Source organism: Ranitomeya variabilis, chromosome 6 (assembly GCF_051348905.1).
Source record: "Ranitomeya variabilis isolate aRanVar5 chromosome 6, aRanVar5.hap1, whole genome shotgun sequence".
Classification (NCBI taxonomy): Eukaryota; Metazoa; Chordata; class Amphibia; order Anura; family Dendrobatidae; genus Ranitomeya; species Ranitomeya variabilis.
This window is the reverse complement of record NC_135237.1, coordinates 8,893,447-8,913,245: the sequence shown is the minus strand read 5'-3', so window position 1 is coordinate 8,913,245 and position 19,799 is coordinate 8,893,447. Positions and strand designations below refer to the sequence as shown.

Genomic DNA, 19,799 nt, shown 5'->3' with positions numbered 1-19,799 from the left:
ACACTCACCCCATGGTGCTCACCCTGCAGTGCTCCCGCCATAGTGCTCACCCCATAGGCCTCTCTACATCGCACTCACCCCATAGTGCTCACCCCATAGACCTCTCTACATCGCACTCACCCCATAGTGCTCACCCCATACACCTCTCTACATCACACTCACCCCATGGTGCTCATCCCGTAGTGCTCCCGCCATAGTGCTCACCCCATAGACCTCTCTACATCACACTCACCCCATGGTGCTCACCCTGCAGTGCTCCCGCCATAGTGCTCACCTCATAGACCTCTCTACATCACACTCACCCCATAGTGCTCACCCCATAGACCTCTCTACATCACACTCACCCCATAGTGCTCACCCCATAGACCTCTCTACATCGCACTCACCCCATAGTGCTCACCCCATAGACCTCTCTACATCACACTCACCCCTTAGTACTCACCCCATAGTGCTCACCCCATAGACCTCTCTACATCACACTCACCCCATAGTGCTCACCCCGTAGACCTCTCTACATCGCACTCACCCCATAGTGCTCACCCCATAGACCTCTCTGCATCACACTCACCCCTTAGTACTCACCCCATAGTGCTCACCCCATAGACCTCTCTACATCACACTCACCCCATAGTGCTCACCCCGTAGACCTCTCTACATCGCACTCACCCCATAGTGCTCACCCCATAGACCTCTCTACATCACACTCACCCCATGGTGCTCACCCTGCAGTGCTCCCGCCATAGTGCTCACCTCATAGACCTCTCTACATCACACTCACCCCATAGTGCTCACCCCGTAGACCTCTCTACATCGCACTCACCCCATAGTGCTCACCCCATAGACCTCTCTACATCACACTCACCCCATGGTGCTCACCCCGTAGTGCTCCCGCCATAGTGCTCACCCCGTAGACCTCTCTACATCACACTCACCCCATAGACCTCTCTACATCGCACTCACCCCATAGTGCTCACCCCGTAGACCTCTCTACATCACACTCACCCCGTAGACCTCTCTGCATCGCACTCACCCCATAGTGCTCACCCCGTAGACCTCTCTACATCACACTCACCCCATAGACCTCTCTACATCACACTCACCCCATGGTGCTCACCCCGTAGTGCTCCCGCCATAGTGCTCACCCCGTAGTCCTCTCTACATCACACTCACCCCATAGACCTCTCTACATCGCACTCACCCCATAGTGCTCACCCCGTAGACCTCTCTGCATCGCACTCACTGTGCCTGGTGCAGTATCAGTGAGGACTGATCCTGAGAGCATCCACATGACAGCCCACCGCACTGCAGCGGCCGATGGTCTCGCTATAACAATGAGTGGATTTGTGTGGTGACTGCCTGCAGCCGTGGAGCGCACCGTGGCCGCCTTTGTGGTGCACTCGGTGTCACCATAGGGTGAGGTTCCTTGTCTCGCTGAGGCATCTCAGGTATGTCTGCAACAGAGAATTCATTTCAATTAGAAGGTAATAAAATGCAAATGTGCTCTTGATAAGACAGGCAGAAGGAACACCTGGCCTGTAATCCGTAATGAGCAATGTTTAATTCGCAGTTATTATACAGCTTATAATTACCGAGCATTGCTGCATTCCTGGAGCTGACGAGGAGACATTCCTCTGAACCCCACATAAATATCCCCTGTCACCTCCCGGCCCACCGGCCCCTGCTCTTCACCTACAGGGCACAAAAACAGAAAAAAACCTTTTTCATTTCAGGTAGAATTCTTACCCTTAATTTTTGGCTATTTTTCATTTTTTACAGAAAGATAACATTTTGTTGTAATAGAAAGAACGAGGTAGAAAAAGTGAAAATCATTTGTTGAGAATTTCCTTTGTATCTCACTGGAATGGGAACAACGCTCCGAATCTTCTCGCAGATATTTCCTTTGCGGCTTCGATTGTCTCTTTGTCTCACTTGCAATTTTTTACTTTATACATTTTAATTGTCTTGTATTTTTCTGGGTAAAGAGCCCAAAAAAAAGTCAAAATCTTGAAATTGTGATCTAACAGTATTTGTTATTTCATTTATTACATTAAAGTAATTTATTTATTTATTTTTGATGATTCAAGAAATTGTAATAATTACAGAAAAGCCATAAAACAATGACAGGTCTATAAAAGAGCTCTTCATTAAAATGGGAACGTAGCAGACAAGATTGTCAGTCATTTGAAATTTGCTTTTTTTATTTCATTTTTTTGCAAAATGTCCTTAAATATTTGAAAATTGTAACTTTTGTTTTTCGATTAAATTTTTTGGTTCTCTATATAAATATTTGGAAAATGTCACAATTTGTTTACTTTAAAAATCAATTTCTGGGGTAATATTTACTATCTACAATTTGTGAACCTTAAAGGAACAGTGTCATGTAAAATGAAAGGCTCCACCTCCAGAACAGTGAGGGACGCCTATGATATAAAGAGTGAATGACGCCCCTTTAAGACTGTGTTACCAGCAAAGAACCACGGAAATTATTTCAATCGTAATTTGTCATTTTGTATTTTTTTTCTCCTTCCTGGATTTTCCAAATACATCATAAGTTAGCCTGCAGCCAAAGCCATAAAACATGAAGCCGCTTCACCCAGTAGGAATGTGCAGCTCGCTATGTGGCACAGGGTGCTGCGGGGCTCCGAGGCCGACACAGGGTCGGAGGAGCAATTTCTGCTAAATACTTCTCTTTGAATTGCAGGCATTTTGGCATTGCAAGGGTTAACTGTGCTTTAATCTATTGTTACCCCTTTGGCGAGAAGCAAATGGACAAATTCAGACACGTGCAAAGAAAAATTATCAAAGGATTTCGTTTTCTCTAGCCAAAAAGAAGAAAAAAAAAAACGACAAAAAATAAAATTGCAGCTCACCCCCTGAAGTGTGAATGCAGGAGCTGCCGGGAGAGCGGCCCGATATTGTGGCGGTGATGATTGTCACTCCTGTTTGTGCAAGGCCTGTGAAGTGACATTAAATACACGTGTGTCATCTCACCCTGCGGCCACGTCTTGCTCTTGTGTCTCAGGAACCTGACACAGATCGTTTCTACACAAAAATCTTCTGTTAGTGACTGAAACGTCTAAAAACACCACGGGACCCAGATAAACCCACCGCTGCCTCCGCACTCTGGACTGAGGCTTGGGCTCTTTTTTTTCTTGCATTTTGTCTCATTTCAAATCTTTTTTCTTCCCAATGTAAATAACGTTCGTTAAAATGCAGCGGATTCGTTCACCACATACAGTGGAACAACAAGGAAAACTACCGGCGACCTCCAGGACCCAAGGGTCAATCCCTTCAACAACTTAAGACAAAATACAAAATCTCATCAATAACAAAAAGGCGAAAGCAGAAAATGGAAAAAATGGAAAAATAGTGAAAAATATCTTGAAAGAAAATAGGAGAAATAATCTGCGCTCTAATTGTAATTGCCGGGACTTACTTGTAATAAGATTCCAAAGATTTACATTGGACAGTTCTAAAAAGAATGAAACAATTGTGATTCCTCTGTACAAACTATAAAATGAAAAGAGAATGGATGAATCCCATTTTGGGGATGAATGGATTCCTTTTTCTTGACTTTATTCTGAATATTTGTGCAGTAGATCACTCATGTGTCCATCAATATCACGCGGATTATACATTAATAACACATTCCGTTTTCTTACTATTTGGTTACACAAAGTAAAGTTGATTGCATGGGGGAATGATCCCGCTGTGTCCCCCCAGGTCATTGTGTTTGGGGGCAATGCTACAAGCGTCTGCTCGGAGGTGACTTCATTCACCATGGAACATTTTGCTCGGTGGCCATTGTCTTCAGGAACGAGTTGTCCTTTAATCCATGTGTTAATTATTTATTCGCTGCTTTTCAGGGAAGGACCCGTAACCCAAACATGTCTTGTCTAACCTTTCTTAAAATAGACAATTTATCACTTGGGAGAAAAAAAGGTCTTGTGTGATGGTGACGCGCTCTGTGGGTGCAAATGCTTCGAAGGCACAATTGAATTCCTCAAACTCTTGTTATTATTGTCTAGATACAAGAGATCAGGACAAAATATCAAACCCCCAACATCAACTGTGATCAACGGGACAGATGGCTGTCAAAAGTGAAGCAAAAGCCTCCACTCCTGGAGCGTGAGGCCGAGAGGTTAGATTCAGAAGAGAGACAGCGACGACACGTGAGACACAATATACAGCGATAATAGAGAGGTAATAGAAAATGGATAATAGATAGAAAGATAATAGATATAGAGAAGAGATGATAGATAATAGAAAATAGATAGATGATAGATAGATAGATAGATAATAGAAAATAGATAATAAAAAGATAATAGATGATAGATAGATAATAGATAGATGATAGATAATAGATAGATGATAGATATCTATCTATCATCTATCTATTATCTATCTATCATCTATCTATTATCTATCATCTATCTATTATCTATCTATCATCTATTATCTTTTTATTATCTATTTTCTATTATCTATCTATCTATCTATCTATCATCTATCTATTATCTATCATCTATCTATTATCTATCATCTATCTATTATCTATCTATTATCTATCTATCATCTATCTATTATCTTTCTATCTATTTTCTATTATCTATCTATCATCTATCTATTATCTAATAGAAAATAGATAGAAAGATAATAGATAGATGATAGATAGATAATAGATAGATAATAGATAGATGATAGATAATAGATAGATGATAGATAATAGATAGATGATAGATAGATAATAGATAGATGATAGATAGATAATAGAAAATAGATAATAGATAGAAAGATAATAGATAGATAATAGAAAATAGATAGATAATAGATAGATGATAGATAGATAATAGAAAATAGATAATAGATAGAAAGATAATAGATGATAGATAGATAGATAATAGATAGATGATAGATAGATAATAGAAAATAGATAATAGAAAATAGATAGAAAGATAATAGATAGATGATAGGTAGATAGATGAATGATAGATAAATAGGTAAAAAATAATAAAAAGATAGACAGATAGATAATAGATAAATAATAGATATATGGATAATTGATAGATAATAGATAATAAATAGGTAATAGATAATAGATTGATAGATAATAGATACATAAAAGATTAATAGATATATATAGTAGAAAGTTAGAAAGATGACAGATAATAGATACATAGTTAATAAATAGAAAATAAATAGATAATAGATAGATAGATAACAGATATATAGATAGATAGATAACAGATAGATAGATAACAGATATATAGATAGATAGATAACAGATAGATAGAGAGATAGATAACAGATAGATAGATAGATAGATAGATAGATAGATAGATAATAGATGATAGATAGATAGATAGATAGATAGATAGATAGATAGATAGATAGATAGATAGATAATAGATGATAGATAGATAGATAGATAGATAGATAGATAGATAGATAATAGATAGATAGATAGATAGATAGATAGATAGATAGATAGATAGATAGATAGATAGATAATAGAGCCCTTGAGGCCTTGCTCCTGCACATTGTCCTGTCTGGTTTGGCTCTTCTCGTTGTAGTGCCTTGATTCCTGTGATCACCTCTTCTTGGTGAGTTGGGTCGTCACGTATCTTGGTAATATGATACAATAATATGTAGGGTAACATTTCTTCATGTCTATCAGTTCCACAGAATCTTCAAAAGTCTTTATCACATCTAAAAATTATAGCTGCAAAACTTTTTGTGCCCTGATTCTTGTTGTCCGGCTTCATGTCCATAAAAATCTCAGATGATCCTAAAGATCATTATTATTCGAAAGAGACATGGTTACATGTAATGTTCCTCTAGATCTTTCCGCGCTCGGCTCTGTGCTGTGCGTCTTGATCTTTTTAGAATAAAATATTTTAAGCTTCTACATCTTCTATGTCTTCACCATCAGCTCTACATTATCTGTGTTCCTCATACTTAGCCTCATCCTCATGATTTGCTATTTATTCTTTGTACCCAGCTCTACAGATCTTCGTTGTTGACCTATAAATGTAGACATTTTCATTTTGAAGGTCACCTATGCTTCTTTCATAGTGAAAGTGAATCTGCCAACATTGGAATCTGTCAGTTCTATACATTTGACCTAAATATTAATTTTGCACTGAAGTCATTCAATGTGAATCAAATGTTATTGATTATTCTGTGGGATCTCTTCAGACCCCAGAGTATACCGAACGGAGGATGAAAAAGATTACTCCCCTTGCCACCCTCTTGTCCCATCGCCAGAGCCCCTGACTAGTCCCCTGCACAGCTCTTTCTAGTGTCTACTTTCTTTCCGCACCACTAGACATGTCCTCTCCTTGCTTCTTCACTGTATACCAGGGTGTTCAGATCCAGGTAGGCTTCTGATATCACAACCCAATGCTTAAGTAGCATCCTTATCAGCTCTGGAAGCCTCGGCACAGAGTGACATATTGCATGGTGCTGAAAGAATGAAGAGGATGGGGAGAGCTTCATGGAGGACTGGACTGGGAGTGGTAGTGGTGAGGTGACCATTTTATTTCTCCTTTTTCTAAGCCCTCAAAAAGTCAGCAAAATGTGTTAGCAAATCTGCCATTTTGCTGAATTCACGCAAAGCAAAATCTCATTCAGGAGTAACTACATTTTTTGTATAATTTGAGGTGAATTCTTTCCACTTCAATCCAGTTCAGTTATCTCTATTCTTTCTCCAATCTTTCATCTTCCTTATCTCCTGCTTCTCCTCTCACTACAAGGTTGGAGGATAGTTGGAGTAAAACTGGCCACACAGAAGTTAGAAGTAGGTCAATGGGTGAAGGATCGTGACATGTAGTCCATATTGGCCACACATCTTCAGCAATACCAGGCATAGAAGGAGCTATCTATCTTTCTAAGAAAAATTGTTTGTGGATAAAACATCTTTCATTTATCTGACTGTCGAGCATAACTTCAAAGAAAGCCAACTTGTATTTAGAAGATGACATCGGTCGGCTAAAACATGAATTCGCTATTAAATTTATGGCTGAAATTACCCACGCTCATTACCTTAAGACTAATTTGTATGAACACCTTAAATGTGGTCATAGTCTTCTTCTTTATCCAGGTCCTTTGCCAGCCATGACTCTTTCCATTTCCATGTTGGCCAAGGTTTGCTCGTCAGGTGCAATGCATGTAGGTTTTATATTATACATTTCTGTATCCCTCTTTTCACACTTGTAGCTGTAGCTACCCGAGGGGTACAGACTGTGTGAAGTATTCAAGGACAAGGTTCCCATATCGTAATATTTATTTGCATGTGTCCCATCCAGACAATAAATCAATTAACCAGGTGTCCTCCAAGCCCAGGATTAAGCGCATCTCATAGAGGAAGTTCTCTGAGCAATAAACCGAGATGTCAGGAAGCACCAGAGGGTTTGGGGCTGGACGACGCTTGTAGAGGGAGTGTGGGAAACTTACCACCAATATCCAGGAGAATGGAAAATATGGAGCTTTATGGCCTAATGGGTGGGTGAGCAGACTGTCATCTCGGAGCTTTAGAAATGACAGGAAGGGATGGCCAATAAAATAAAAAAGTCCCTCTAGATCTGCGTAAAAGATGAGAATGGCCGCGTAATCTACTACAGGTAAAATATTAGTTGCACCCAGAGGATACAACAATCGGACTCTCTCAGCTAAAGGGTCAGAACTGGTGAAAACTGTGATGCCTCCATTATTAGTCCTGGTCTTGGCCTGTAAAGGGGTTTCCCCAGTATTATTATTATCTCCAAGATCAGATCCCAATATGTAGTAGGTGTAATAATGATAATAATATTAAAAAATACCTCCAATTACAAATGTAGTGTAGATTTTCTGATTCGCCATGTCTCAGGACCTTGAGTGTCAATGGTTATGACCACTAGTAACTAACTTACTAACTGACACTTTATCTGTGGACCATGGACGCCTAAGGTCCTGCAATGGCTGCACATGAGGAAAGAGACATTGCAAATCAGACAAAATATACTACCTTTGTAATTGGAGGTATTTGCTAATATTATTATTACACCTACTACATATTGGGAATATGATCTTGGAGATGGGAATACCCCTTTAGGTACCAGCCATCGCCGCGGTGCAATGTGGGAGATAAACCACCACCGGTCACCGGAACATCAGGAGATCTTTTCTTTCTAGACCCTTAAATATCATTAGTATTAATATTATTTTTTCATGAGTTGCAGGATAAAATCCTGATTACTCGCCGTGCGGAACGTTCTATCTCTATGGACGAGCTTACACCTTAAGAAATCGTATCATAAAGCTGCGCCTCAGCTTTTAAGTTTGTGCTTGTACAAAGGCGAGACGAGGGAGTGAGGATATTATTCTGAAACTCTCTCTTCCCCGGTCCCCAGATACCCAGGGCCGGCGGATGAGCGGCAGCATCCCATCTCCTCTCAGCAGGGCACCAGTGGAGCTTAAAGCATAATTAGTAGGTTTAATGAACTGCACTTTCTTATATGCAAATAATGAGGCATGCATAAATGCAAATACAGCTCCAAAGAAGGAACAAACACGAGTATCTGTCCTTCCAGAGGACAAGAACTCCCCGCCACAGAGAAAACAAGAGATCAATGAGGGGCGTCATCAATATTGTGCTACTACAGACCCTAAAGATCAGCGCTGCGTCTGATGGTGGACAGAGGATGGAGTAAGAGGCTAGTTATGTAACTAGCAGGGAAACAAAAAAAACACGAAAATGACCAAGAGGTGTCAGGAGGACTGATCAATATAGACGTGTCAGGAGGACGGATCAATATAGAAGTGTCAGGAGGACTGATCAAGATAGAAGTGTCAGGAGGACGGATCAATATAGAAGTGTCAGGAGGACTGATCAATATAGAAGTGTCAAGATGACTGATCAATATAGAAGTGTCAGGAGGACTGATCAATATAGAAGTGTCAGGAGGATGGATCAATATAGAAGTGTCAGGAGGACTGATCAATATAGAAGTGTCAAGACGACTGATCAATATAGAAGTGTCAGGAGGACTGATCAAGATAGAAGTGTCAGGAGGACGGATCAATACAGAGATGTCAGTAGGACTGATCAATATAGAAGTGTCAGGAGGACGGATCAATATAGAAGTGTCAGGAGGACTGATCAATATAGAAGTGTCAAGACGACTGATCAATATAGAAGTGTCAGAAGAACTGATCAATATAGAAGTGTCAGGAGGACGGATCAATACAGAAGTGTCAGGAGGACTGATCAATACAGAAGTGTCAGGAGGACGGATCAATATAGAAGTGTCAGGAGGACTGATCAATACAGAACTGTCAGGAGGACGGATCAATACAAAAGTGTCAGGAGGACTGTTCAATACAGAAGTGTCAGGAGGACTGATCAATATAGAAGTGTCAGGAGGACTGATCAATACAGAAGTGTCAGGAGGACTGATCAATACAGAAGTGTCAGGAGGACTGATCAATATAGAAGTGTCAGGAGGACGGATCAATACAGAAGTGTCAGGAGGACTGATCAATACAGAAGTGTCAGGAGGACGGATCAATATAGAAGTGTCAGGAGGACTGATCAATACAGAACTGTCAGGAGGACGGATCAATACAAAAGTGTCAGGAGGACTGTTCAATACAGAAGTGTCAGGAGGACTGATCAATATAGAAGTGTCAGGAGGACTGATCAATACAGAAGTGTCAAGAGGACTGATCAATACAGAAGTGTCAGGAGGACTGATCAATACAGAACTGTCAGGAGGACGGATCAATACAAAAGTGTCAGGAGGACTGATCAATACAGAAGTGTCAGGAGGACTGATCAATATAGAAGTGTCAGGAGGACTGATCAATACAGAAGTGTCAGGAGGACTGATCAATACAGAAGTGTCAGGAGGACTGATCAATACAGAAGTGTCAGGAGGACTGATCAATACAGAAGTGTCAGGAGGACTGATCAATACAGAAGTGTCAGGAGGACTGATCAATACAGAAGAGTCAGGAGGACTGATCAATACAGAAGTGTCAGGAGGACTGATCAATACAGAAGTGTCAGGAGGACTGATCAATACAGAACTGTCAGGAGGACGGATCAATACAAAAGTGTCAGGAGGACTGATCAATACAGAAGTGTCAGGAGGACTGATCAATATAGAAGTGTCAGGAGGACTGATCAATACAGAAGTGTCAAGAGGACTGATCAATACAGAAGTGTCAGGAGGACTGATCAATACAGAACTGTCAGGAGGACGGATCAATACAAAAGTGTCAGGAGGACTGATCAATACAGAAGTGTCAGGAGGACTGATCAATATAGAAGTGTCAGGAGGACTGATCAATACAGAATTGTCAGGAGGACTGATCAATACAGAAGTGTCAGGAGGACTGATCAATACAGAAGTGTCAGGAGGACTGATCAATACAGAAGTGTCAGGAGAACTGATCAATACAGAAGTGTCAGGAGGGCGGATCAATATAGAAGTGTCAGGAGGACGGATCAATATAGAAGTGTCAGGAGGACTGATCAATATAGAATTGTCAGGAGGACTGATCAATACAGAAGTGTCAGGAGGACTGATCAATACAGAAGTGTCAGGAGGACTGATCAATACAGAAGTGTCAGGAGAACTGATCAATACAGAAGTGTCAGGAGGACTGATCAAGATAGAAGTGTCAGGAGGACGGATCAATATAGAAGTGTCAGGAGGACTGATCAATATAGAAGTGTCAAGACGACTGATCAATATAGAAGTGTCAGAAGAACTGATCAATATAGAAGTGTCAGGAGGACTGATCAATATAGAAGTGTCAGGAGGACGGATCAATACAGAAGTGTCAGGAGGACTGATCAATACAGAAGTGTCAGGAGGACTGATCAATACAGAAGTGTCAGGAGGACTGATCAATACAGAAGAGTCAGGAGGACTGATCAATACAGAAGTGTCAGGAGGACTGATCAATACAGAAGTGTCAGGAGGACTGATCAATACAGAAGTGTCAGGAGGACTGATCAATACAGAAGTGTCAGGAGGACTGATCAATACAGAAATGTCAGGAGGACTGATCAATACAGAAGTGTCAGGAGGACTGATCAATACAGAAATGTCAGGAGGACTGATCAATACAGAAGTGTCAGGAGGACTGATCAATACAGAAGTGTCAGGAGGACTGATCAATACAGAAGTGTCAGGAGGACTGATCAATACAGAAGTGTCAGGAAGACTGATCAATACAGAAGTGTCAGGAGGACTGATCAATACAGAAGTGTCAGGAGGACTGATCAATACAGAAGTGTCAGGAGGACTGATCAATACAGAAGAGTCAGGAGGACTGATCAATACAGAAGTGTCAGGAGGACTGATCAATACAGAAGTGTCAGGAGGACTGATCAATACAGAAGAGTCAGGAGGACTGATCAATACAGAAGTGTCAGGAGGACTGATCAATACAGAAGTGTCAGGAGGACTGATCAATACAGAAGTGTCAGGAGGACGGATCAATACAGAAGTGTCAGGAGGACGGATCAATATAAAAGTGTCAGGAGGACTGATCAATACAGAAGTGTCAGGAGGACGGATCAATACGGAAGTGTCAGGAGGACTGATCAATACAGAAGTGTCAGGAGGACTGATCAATATAGAAGTGTCAGGAGGACTGATCAATACAGAAGTGTCAGGAGGACTGATCAATATAGAAGTGTCAGGAGGACTTATCAATACAGAAGTGTCAGGAGGACTGATCAATATAGAAGTGTCAGGAGGACTGATCAATACAGAAGTGTCAGGAGGACTGATCAATACAGAAGTGTCAGGAGGACTGATCAATATAAAAGTGTCTGGAGGACTGATCAATATAGAAGAGTCAGGAGGACTGATCAATACAGAAGTGTCAGGAGGACTGATCAATACAGAAGAGTCAGGAGGACTGATCAATATAGAAGAGTCAGGAGGACTGATCAATATAAAAGTGTCAGGAGGACTGATCAATACAGAGGTGTCAGGAGGACTGATCAATACAGAAGTGTCAGGAGGACTGATCAATATAGAAGTGTCAGGAGGACTGATCAATACAGAAGTGTCAGGAGGACTGATCAATACAGAAGAGTCAGGAGGACTGATCAATATAGAAGTGTCAGGAGGACGGATCAATACAGAAGTGTCAGGAGGACTGATCAATACGGAACTGTCAGGAGGACGGATGAATACAGAAGTGTCAGGAGGACGGATCAATATAGAAGTGTCAGGAGGACTGATCAATACAGAAAAGTCAGGAGGACTGATCAATACAAAAGTGTCAGGGAGACTGATCAATACAGAAGTGTCAGGAGGACTGATCAATACAAAAGTGTCAGGGAGACTGATCAATAAAGAAGTGTCAGGAGGACTGATCAATACAGAAGAGTCAGGAGGACTGATCAATACAGAAGTGTCAGGAGGACTGATCAATACAAAAGTGTCAGGAGGACTGATCAATACAGAAGTGTCAGGAGGACTGATCAATACAGAAGAGTCAGGAGGACTGAGCAATACAGAAGTGTCAGGAGGACTGATCAATACAGAAGTGTCAGGAGGACTGATCAATACAGAAGTATCAGGAGGACGGATCAATACAGAAGTGTCAGGATGACTGATCAATACAGAATTGTCAGGAGGACTGATCAATACAGAAGTGTCAGGAGGACGGATCAATACAGAAGTGTCAGGAGGACTGATCAATACAGAATTGTCAGGAGGACTGATCAATACAGAAGTGTCAGGAGGACGGATCAATACAGAAGTGTCAGGAGGACTGATCAATACAGAATTGTCAGGAGGACTGATCAATACAGAAGAGTCAGGAGGACTGATCAATACAGAAGTGTCAGGAGGACTGATCAATACAGAAGTGTCAGGAGGACTGATCAATACAGAATTGTCAGGAGGACTGATCAATACAGAAGTGTCAGGAGGACTGATCAATACAGAAGTGTCAGGAGGACGGATCAATACAGAAGTGTCAGGAGGACTGATCAATACAGAATTGTCAGGAGGACTGATCAATACAGAAGTGTCAGGAGGACTGATCAATACAGAAGTGTCAGGAGGACTGATCAATATAGAAGTGTCAGGAGGACTGATCAATATAGAAGTGTCAGGAGGACTGATCAATACAGAAGTGTCAGAAGGACTGATCAATACAGAAGTGTCAGGAGGACGGATCAATACAGAAGTGTCAGGAGGACAGATCAATATAAAAGTGTCAGGAGGACTGATCAATACAGAAGTGTCAGGAGGACTGATCAATACAGAAGTGTCAGGAGGACAGATCAATATAAAAGTGTCAGGAGGACGGATCAATACAGAAGTGTCAGGAGGACTGATCAATATAAACGTGTCAGGAGGACTGATCAATACAGAAGTGTCAGGAGGACTGATCAATATAGAAGTGTCAGGAGGACTGATCAATATAGAAGTGTCAGGAGGACTGATCAATATAGAAGTGTCAGGAGGACGGATCAATATAGAAGTGTCAGGAGGACGGATCAATAATAAGTGTCAGGAGGACTGATCAATATAGAAGTGTCAGGGGGACTGATCAATACAGAAGTGTCAGGAGGACGGATCAATATAGAAGTGTCAGGAGGACGGATCAATACAGAAGTGTCAGGAGGACGGATCAATACAGAAGTGTCAGGAGGACTGATCAATATAAAAGTGTCAGGAGGACTGATCAATATAAAGTGTCAGGAGGACTGATCAATATAGAAGTGTCAGGAGAACTGATCAATATAGAAGTGTCAGGAGGACTGATCAATACAGAATTGTCAGGAGGACTGATCAATACAGAAGTGTCAGGAGGACTGATCAATACAGAAGTGTCAGGAGGACTGATCAATATAGAAGTGTCAGGAGGACGGATCAATACAGAAGTGTCAGGAGGACTGATCAATACGGAAGTGTCAGGCGGACTGATCAATACGGAAGTGTCAGGAGGACTGATCAATATAGAAGTGTCAGGAGGACTGATCAATATAGAAGTGTCAGGAGGACTGATCAATACAGAAGTGTCAGGAGGTCGGATCAATACAGAAGTGTCAGGAGGACGGATCAATATAAAAGTGTCAGGAGGACTGATCAATATAAAAGTGTCAGGAGGACTGATCAATATAGAAGTGTCAGGAGGACTGATCAATACAGAATTGTCAGTAGGACTGATCAATACAGAAGTGTCAGGAGGACTGATCAATACAGAAGTGTCAGGAGGACGGATCAATACAGAAGTGTCAGGAGGACTGATCAATACAGAAGTGTCAGGAGGACTGATCAATACAGAAGTGTCAGGAGGACTGATCAATACAGAAGAGTCAGGAGGACTGATCAATATAGAAGTGTCAGGAGGACTGATCAATACAGAAGTGTCAGGAGGACTGATCAATATAGAAGTGTCAGGAGGACTGATCAATATAGAAGTGTCAGGAGGACTGATCAATATAGAAGTGTCAGGAGGACCGATCAATAAAGAAGTGTCAGGAGGACGGATCAATACAGAAGTGTCAGGAGGACGGATCAATATAGAAGTGTCAGGAGGACGGATCAATATAGAAGTGTCAGGAGGACTGATCAATATAGAAGTGTCAGGAGGACTGATCAATATAGAAGTGTCAGGAGGACTGATCAATATAGAAGTGTCAGGAGGACCGATCAATATAGAAGTGTCAGGAGGACGGATCAATACAGAAGTGTCAGGAGGACGGATCAATATAGAAGTGTCAGGCGGACTGATCAATATAGAAGTGTCAGGAGGACTGATCAATATAGAAGTGTCAGGAGGACTGATCAATACAGAATTGTCAGTAGGACTGATCAATACAGAAGTGTCAGGAGGACTGATCAATACAGAAGTGTCAGGAGGACTGATCAATACAGAAGTGTCAGGAGGACTGATCAATACAGAAGTGTCAGGAGGACTGATCAATACAGAAGTGTCAGGAGAACTGATCAATACAGAAGTGTCAGGAGGACTGATCAATACAGAAGTGTCAGGAGGACGGATCAATACAGAAGTGTCAGGAGGACTGATCAATACAGAAGTGTCAGGAGGACAGATCAATACAGAAGTGTCAGGAGGACTGATCAATATAGAAGTGTCAGGAGGACTGATCAATATAGAAGTGTCAGGAGGACTGATCAATATAGAAGTGTCAGGAGGACGGATCAATACAGAAGTGTCAGGAGGACTGATCAATACAGAAGTGTCAGGAGGACTGATCAATACAGAAGTGTCAGGAGAACTGATCAATACAGAAGTGTCAGGAGGACTGATCAATACAGAAGTGTCAGGAGGACGGATCAATACAGAAGTGTCAGGAGGACTGATCAATACAGAAGTGTCAGGAGGACAGATCAATACAGAAGTGTCAGGAGGACTGATCAATATAGAAGTGTCAGGAGGACTGATCAATATAGAAGTGTCAGGAGGACGGATCAATACAGAAGTGTCAGGAGGACGGATCAATATAGAAGTGTCAGGAGGACGGATCAATACAGAAGTGTCAGGAGGACGGATCAATATAGAAGTGTCAGGAGGACTGATCAATATAGAAGTGTCAGGGGGACTTATCAATATAGAAGTGTCAGGGGGACTGATCAATATAGAAGTGTCAGGAGGACGGATCAATATAAAAGTGTCAGGAGGACTGATCAATACAGAAGTGTCAGGAGGACTGATCAATACAGAAGAGTCAGGAGGACTGATCAATACAGCATTGTCAGGAGGACTGATCAATACAGAAGTGTCAGGAGGACTGATCAATACAGAAGAGTCAGGAGGACAGATCAATACAGAAGTGTCAGGAGGACTGATAAATATAGAAGTGTCAGGAGGACTGATCAATACAGAAGTGTCAGGAGGACTGATGAATACAGAAGTGTCAGGAGGACTGATCAATATAGAAGTGTCAGGAGGACGGATCAATATAGAAGTGTCAGGAGGACTGATCAATATAGAAGTGTCAGGAGGACTGATCTATATAGAAGTGTCAGGAGGACGGATCAATATAGAAGTGTCAGGAGGACGGATCAATATAGAAGTGTCAGGAGGACGGATCAATACAGAAGTGTCAGGAGGACTGATCAATACAGAAGAGTCAGGAGGACTGATCAATATAGAAGTGTCAGGAGGACTGATCAATACGGAAGTGTCAGGAGGACTGATCAATACAGAAGTGTCAGGAGGACGGATCAATACAGAAGTGTCAGATGGACTGATCAATACAGAAGTGTCAGGAGGACTGATCAATATAGAAGTGTCAGGAGGACTGATCAGTATAGAAGTGTCAGGAGGACTGATCAATATAGAAGTGTCAGGAGGACTGATCAATATAGAAGTGTCAGGAGGACGGATCAATACAGAAGTGTCAGGAGGACGGATCAATATAGAAGTGTCAGGAGGACTGATCAATATAGAAGTGTCAGGAGGACGGATCAATATAGAAGTGTCAGGCGGACTGATCAATATAGAAGTGTCAGGGGGACTGATCAATATAGAAGTGTCAGGGGGACTGATCAATATAGAAGTGTCAGGAGGACGGATCAATATAGAAGTGTCAGGAGGACTGATCAATACAGAAGAGTCAGGAGGACTGATCAATACAGAAGAGTCAGGAGGACTGATCAATATAAACGTGTCAGGAGGACTGATCAATACAGAAGTGTCAGGAGGACTGATCAATATAGAAGTGTCAGGCGGACTGATCAATATAGAAGTGTCAGGAGGACTGATCAATACAGAAGTGTCAGGAGGACGGATCAATACAGAAGTGTCAGGAGGACTGATCAATACAAAATTGTCTGTAGGACTGATCAATACAGAAGTGTCAGGAGGACTGATCAATACAGAAGTGTCAGGAGGACTGATCAATATAGAAGTGTCAGGAGGACGGATCAATACAGAAGTGTCAGGAGGACTGATCAATACGGAAGTGTCAGGCGGACTGATCAATACGGAAGTGTCAGGAGGACTGATCAATATAGAAGTGTCAGGGGGACTGATCAATATAGAAGTGTCAGGAGGACTGATCAATATAGAAGTGTCAGGAGGACTGATCAATACAGAAGTGTCAGGAGGTCGGATCAATACAGAAGTGTCAGGAGGACGGATCAATATAAAAGTGTCAGGAGGACTGATCAATATAAAAGTGTCAGGAGGACTGATCAATATAGAAGTGTCAGGAGGACTGATCAATACAGAATTGTCAGTAGGACTGATCAATACAGAAGTGTCAGGAGGACTGATCAATACAGAAGTGTCAGGAGGACTGATCAATACAGAAGTGTCAGGAGGACTGATCAATACAGAAGTGTCAGGAGGACGGATCAATACAGAACTGTCAGGAGGACTGATCAATACAGAAGTGTCAGGAGGACTGATCAATACAGAAGTGTCAGGAGGACTGATCAATATAGAAGTGTCAGGAGGACTGATCAATATAGAAGTGTCAGGAGGACTGATCAATACAGAAGTGTCAGGAGGACTGATCAATACAGAAGAGTCAGGAGGACTGATCAGTACAGAAGTGTCAGGAGGACTGATGAATACAAAAGTGTCAGGAGGACTGATCAATACAGAAGTGTCAGGAGGACTGATCAATACAGAAGTGTCAGGAGGACTGATCAATACAGAAGTGTCAGGAGGACGGAACAATACAGAAGTGTCAGGAGGACTGATCAATACAGCATTGTCAGGAGGACTGATCAATACAGAAGTGTCAGGAGGACTGATCAATACAGAAGAGTCAGGAGGACAGATCAATACAGAAGTGTCAGGAGGACTGATCAATACAGAAGTGTCAGGAGGACTGATCAATACAGAAGTGTCAGGAGGACGGATCAATACAGAAGTGTCAGGAGGACTGATCAATACAAAAGTGTCAGGAGGACTGATCAATACAGAAGTGTCAAGAGGACTGATCAATACAGAAGAGTCAGGAGGACTGAGCAATACAGAAGTGTCAGGAGGACTGATCAATACAGCATTGTCAGGAGGACTGATCAATACAGAAGTGTCAGGAGGACTGATCAATACAGAAGAGTCAGGAGGACAGATCAATACAGAAGTGTCAGGAGGACTGATCAATACAGAAGTGTCAGGAGGACGGATCAATACAGAATTGTCAGGAGGACTGATTAATACAGAAGTGTCAGGAGGACTGATCAATACAGAAGTGTCAGGAGGACTGATCAATACAGTAGAGTCAGGAGGACTGATCAATATAGAAGTGTCAGGAGGACTGATCAATATAGAAGTGTCAGGAGGACTGATCAATATAGAAGTGTCAGGAGGACGGATCAATATAGAAGTGTCAGGAGGACTGATCAATACAGAAGTGTCAGGAGGACTGATCAATACAGAAGTGTCAGGAGGACGGATCAATACAGAAGTGTCAGGAGGACGGATCAATACAGAAGTGTCAGGAGGACTGATCAATACGGAAGTGTCAGGAGGACTGATCAATACAGAAGTGTCAGGAGGACTGATCAATACAGAAGTGTCAGGAGGACGGATCAATACAGAAGTGTCAGTAGGACTGATCAATACAGAAGTGTCAGGAGGACTGATCAATATAAAAGTGTCAGGAGGACTGATCAATATAAAAGTGTCAGGAGGACTGATCAATATAGAAGTGTCAGGAGGATGGATCAATATAGAAGTGTCAGGAGGACTGATCAATATAGAAGTGTCAGGAGGACTGATCAATATAGAAGTGTCAGGAGGACGGATCAATACAGAAGTGTCAGGAGGACTGATCAATACAGAAGTGTCAGGAGGACGGATCAATACAGAAGTGTCAGGAGGACTGATCAATACGGAAGTGTCAGGCGGACTGATCAATACGGAAGTGTCAGGAGGACTGATCAATATAGAAGTGTCAGGAGGACTGATCAATATAGAAGTGTCAGGAGGACTGATCAATATAGAAGTGTCAGGAGGACTGATCAATACAGAAGTGTCAGGAGGTCGGATCAATACAGAAGTGTCAGGAGGACGGATCAATATAAAAGTGTCTGGAGGACTGATCAATATAGAAGTGTCAGGAGGACTGATCAATACAGAATTGTCAGTAGGACTGATCAATACAGAAGTGTCAGGAGGACTGATCAATACAGAAGTGTGAGGAGGACTGATCAATACAGAAGTGTCAGGAGGACTGATCAATACAGAAGTGTCAGGAGGACTGATCAATACAGAAGTGTCAGGAGGACGGATCAATACAGAAGTGTCAGGAGGACTGATCAATACAGAAGTGTCAGGAGGACTGATCAATATAGAAGTGTCAGGAGGACTGATCAATATAGAAGTGTCAGGAGGACTGATCAAAATAGAAGTGTCAGGAGGACTGATCAATACAGAAGTGTCAGGAGGACGGATCAATACAGAAGTGTCAGGAGGACGGATCAATACAGAAGTGTCAGGAGGACGGATCAATATAGAAGTGTCAGGAGGACTGATCAATATAGAAGTGTCAGGAGGACGGATCAATATAGAAGTGTCAGGCGGACTGATCAATATAGAAGTGTCAGGGGGACTGATCAATATAGAAGTGTCAGGGGGACTGATCAATATAGAAGTGTCAGGAGGACGGATCAATATAGAAGTGTCAGGAGGACTGATCAATACAGAAGAGTCAGGAGGACTGATCAATACAGAAGAGTCAGGAGGACTGATCAATATAAACGTGTCAGGAGGACTGATCAATACAGAAGTGTCAGGAGGACTGATCAATATAGAAGTGTCAGGCGGACTGATCAATATAGAAGTGTCAGGAGGAC

The 19,799-nt window shown here is 42.0% G+C and overlaps 1 protein-coding gene and 1 long non-coding RNA gene across 3 annotated transcripts in view; both read left to right on the top strand.

The window, feature by feature from the left end:
* The window catches only part of WNT3A (Wnt family member 3A), a 279,783-nt gene that overhangs the window by 5,618 nt on the left and 254,366 nt on the right, over positions 1-19,799 (top strand). The gene's annotated exons all lie outside the window — the stretch shown is intronic.
* LOC143783351 (uncharacterized) lies at positions 1,158-3,456 on the top strand. Its single transcript, XR_013217130.1, has 2 exons — positions 1,158-1,445; positions 2,702-3,456. It is a non-coding gene; the product is annotated as an uncharacterized LOC143783351 (long non-coding RNA).